The sequence below is a fragment of the Tupaia chinensis genome, unplaced genomic scaffold (assembly GCF_000334495.1).
Source record: "Tupaia chinensis unplaced genomic scaffold, TupChi_1.0 Scaffold150112_1, whole genome shotgun sequence".
Lineage (NCBI taxonomy): Eukaryota > Metazoa > Chordata > Mammalia > Scandentia > Tupaiidae > Tupaia > Tupaia belangeri.
In genome coordinates this window covers 199,862-204,539 of record NW_006209952.1, presented here as the reverse complement: position 1 = coordinate 204,539, position 4,678 = coordinate 199,862, and positions in this window count along the sequence as shown.

Sequence of the window (4,678 nt, the reverse complement as noted above, 5' to 3'; positions counted from 1 at the left end):
TAGTTAGATTATTTAAGAAATTTTGTGAATCAATTTTGTTGGGGGGAAAGGGATGGAAAACAACTGTATACACCTAAGATTGTGTGGTGTTACGCCTAGTTAACATATGTTAGGCTGAGTTAGTATAGGCCGAATTAGCATATTCACTGCCATGACAGGAGGGAGCCTGGGAGTTTGTGAATAAACAGGACAGGAATTTGTAAATAAACAGAAGACAGAAACTCATAAAATAACAGAGTGGGGGGGAAGGGCAGGGGTCACCAGAACAAGGTTTACCTAACTTTAACTGAGAATTCTTATCTAAATTCAAACAGGCAATAACAGCTAGACCCTAACTGTGCATACCCCTCCCTTGTGTGCTGCATGCAATGGAAAGTTACTGACAGTAAATCCTGTATTGCTTCCTGAGCTACAAAAGGCCCCTCTACCCTAGGTTCAGGGTCCTTGTTGTAACCCACTACATTGGGCATAAACTTGGACCCCAGCTAGCTGGAAAAATAAATGCCTCTTATGCAGTTGCATTGTGTTGTCTCCTCTGCATCTCCACTAGTTAAAGATCAATCTTTGAACCCTACAGTGGGAGAAGGGTGAGAAATGACAGAGAGTGAGAAACAGTGGTAAATATACAAATGTATATATGTGAAACCAGACATGGAAAATTCATGATGATAACATGTATGATTATGCCACTGTGCATATATTTTGGATGGCACATCACATTTTGTATGCTATGAGAATGCTCAGGGAATTAATATAAATAAATAAATTAATTAAAAATGTTTCAAAAGAAAATTACAGTGCATTTGTAACCAGATTATAGCTTTGTCTACAGTTTTAGTTTACAGTATTTTGTGAATCAATAAAATGTGGAAAAAACTGTAAAAAAAATTAAGAGTACAAGTAACAATATTTAAGAAGGAAAGTGCCAAGACCAGCTCAGCATAAATGCATTTCTCTGAGTGGGGAAGGCTGTGCATAAGAAATAGATGCAAAAAAAAAAAAAAAAAGAAAGAAATAGATGCAATAACAAACACACAAAGATACACAAGTATAGAAAAGGGAAGATCAGGTGGGCACAACTTCTCTGATGGAGAAATTGCAATCAGAACCAGCCTCAGGTTTATTCTTTTAAAGGTCAGAGAATGGGGGAAGGGGAGAATGGGATGTAAAAGGAATGAGGAAGAAGGAAGTGGAATGCAAAGAGAGTAAGGGAGGAGAAACTGTGGTGTAAAGCCAGTTGTTTTTGGATGTAAATCAACAGAAGATGCAAAAATGACTGGTGCTATCTAATTTCTCTGATCCTTTTTGGAGAGATAATCTGATAAATGCTTGTGACTTCCTTAGCCTGATACTGGGCAGTATTGAGGTATTGGGTATCAACAACAATAGGAAGACAACCATTGACAACAGGGAGTTACTGCTTTCCTATGTAGATGCTTCTCAATAGCCCTGTTAGAGTAGCTTATAAAGCGCATATCTGCATGTGTCTTCAAGCCACATATTTTAATCACATGTTTTCAGATTGGCTGGGCTCCCCCGGAAAGCAGGTATCTCCACAGGAAAGCTGTTAGCTATTATTTGATTGTGTTACTGAACTCAAATCAGGTTCACTAGCCCAAGTGCTATAAAACCAAGCCATAGGCACATGGTGTGATGAAGGAAAATATAGCTTTATCGCAAAGGGAAAAGCAAGGAGAGCAGGCAGCTCATGCTGAAAAGACCCAGTCTCTCTGAGATGTTCCCCGTAAGCATTTTTAAGGGTGAAATTAGGGATAGAGGTCCCAGGTGTGTGATTAGTTCAGTGATTGGTTTAAGAGGGTATGATCATCTCCTCTGCATTCTTGATCAGTGAGGCCTTAGATGATCAATGTTTGTTAGGCCCAATTAGCATATGTTAGGCGGAGTTAGTATAAGGCAATTGGTGAGGTTAGCATATGTAGGTTAAGTTAGTTTAGCATAAACACCCTTTGCTAGGGCTGCAGGCCAAATTAGGTTATGTTAGGCCCAGTTAGCAGTATTCATCCTATTCATCAGCCAAGACAGAAATTCAAAGATGGGGCACAGGGGTTTGCTAATTAACAGCAATTTGTTAAAAGAGGAAGGGCAGGTCTAGCTGGTGGTGGCAGGATGAACAAACATGAAGGCGCCAGAGAAGATTACCTATATTTCTGAGAGCTCTTTTTCTAAATTCAGGTGGGCAATAATAGATAGTTCCTAACTACAAATGGCCCCTCCTTTGTGTGCTGTAAACTATGAAAAACTGCTAATATAATATCCTCTATTTCCTCCTGAGCTATAAAAAGCCCCTCATTCCTAGCTTCAGGGTCCTTGTTGTAACCCACTGCATCAGGCATTAACCTGAAACCCAGCTAGCTGGAAAAATAAACGCCTCATATTTATTTATTGTTGTTGACTCTCTGTGTCACAACCGAACAAATCTATCTTCGGGCCTTATATGTTCTGTTCTGGGAAGGGGCGATCATCAGGTCTTTGGTGCAGTTCAGCCTGGAAGTGATGTGGTCAATGAAAGTTGTCCTACAAAACATCTTAAGTACATGTTATACAAAACTTCTACATCTTAATTCCTACAGTTTAAGATACTGATTTCTTTGACAAAGAGGAAAGTTACAAGCTTCTTTTTAGTACATTAAAGTGACAGTTTTTAGATAACTTTCATCTATTACTACAGGAAGGTGTGGTTTACTGTAAGCTAGGGTATACATTCAAATAATGATCTCAGGGAGGGAGTGGGTATAGTCAAGGTCAAGAGACTTAAATGTAACATCTACATTTAAATGACCTCTCTTGTCAGTCAACCTGTATAGATACTTTTAGTTCTAATCAGTTTTCTTTTGTGGAACTTACACTTTCTTCTAAAAAATAATAATAAAAAGAAACTGAAGATTCACTCCTTTTAGAGAGTTCACAGCTTTGTTTCAGTTACATGATAGTTCTATTTGTAGGTTTCTGAGGAATCTCCTTATAGTTCTTTACAGTGGCTGTCCTTTACATTCTTATCAACAGTGTAAGAGGGTTCTCTTTTTACCAGAATCTCACCAGAACTTGTCTTTTGTTTTGTTTAATATTAGGTTTTCTGACTGGAGATGGTAAGGAGTATGTCATTGTGGTTTAGATTTTACTTTACCCAATAATAAGAGATGTTAATGATAAAAGATGTTAAGACTTTTTCACATGCTTTTGGTTTTTCACATGCTTTTGGTTGTTCATACATCTTCCTTGGAGAGCTGTCTATTCGGTTCATTTGTGCAGTTTAGAATAAAATTGTTTGTTTGTTTTTTAGAGAAGCCATTTGCACTCACTGTATATTCTGGCTATCAGTCCCTTACTTACTTATTTACTTACTTATTTTTAGGTTTTTGCTGTAGATTATGTGCACTTGAAAGAGAGAGGGAGAGAGAAAGAACATGATAAACCACCTACTGGAGGGATGGCTATGCCACAGTTCACTTCCCTTTCCCTCCCCTTGGGATTTTAGGTATGCATGCACACATGCTTGGCATGATTCTCGAACTGTCAGGTCTAAAACATGAATAATAAACCTAGAAATAGGGGATCTGGGCCATAATTTCCACACTATGTGTTAGTTCATCGGTTCCTTTTTTGAAGCAGAGTAGGCAAATATGTTTTCCTATTCTGAGGGGTGTCTCTTCTCTCTCTTTATTATTTCCTTTGCTGTGTAGAAGCTTTTCAGCCTGATGTAATCTCACTCTATTTTGGAGATTGTCCTTTACGATCTTTATTTAAGAAATGTTTGCCTATTCCAGTGTCTTTCAAGAGTTTCTCCTATGTTTTCCACCAGTGACTTTGTAGTTTGAAGTTATATACTTAGCTTTTTTTTTTTTTTTTTTTTGAGAGGTTTTTGCCATAGGGCGCGTGCACTCGCCAAACAGACAGAGAGAGACATAGATACAGAAAGCGAGAAATCACCCCCCAAGGGGGATGGTCACGCCGCAATGCCTTCTCCTCCATTCTCCTCTCGGGATCTTGGGCACATACACACACGCGCCCGACGTGAGTTTTAAGCCATGGGGTCTGGGTCGCGAACTGCAGTTGACTACGTGGGAGTCCAGCAACATAGTCACTACGCTAACTGCTGGTTCCCTATAATTAGCTTTTCAAAAACATTTATAAACATTTATTTTCTTGAACTAAAAAAGGCTTGCATCAGCACACATTGGAATTTAAACAGAAATTGGCAAGAAGTTTTCTTGCTCATAAGTGCAATAATTTTTAAAAATTATTTTATTTATTCACTCATTTATTTTAATTTGACCAGAAAGAGACAGACAGACAGACAGACAGAGAGAAAGGAAGCCCCCAGGTCTGGGATTTGAACCATGGTTGGCCATGTGGGAGGGTCCAGCACCTTAGCCACCACGCCACGTGCTGGTCCTGTGGATTGAACTTTTATGATGTGATTTGATTTTTTTCTGTTTTAAGAATTACTTATTTAGTTTTATTTATTTATTTATTATTTAAATCGCTATAGGGCACATGTACTCTCAGAGAGAGAGAAAGCCAGAGAGGGAGTGAGAGAGAAACCAAGAAATCAAGCCACCAAGTCTGGAACTCGAGCCATGGTTGGCCATGTGTTCTTAACCACCACATCACCTGTAGGCCCCCCTGATGTGGCTTTGTTTTTTTTTTTTTTTTGAGG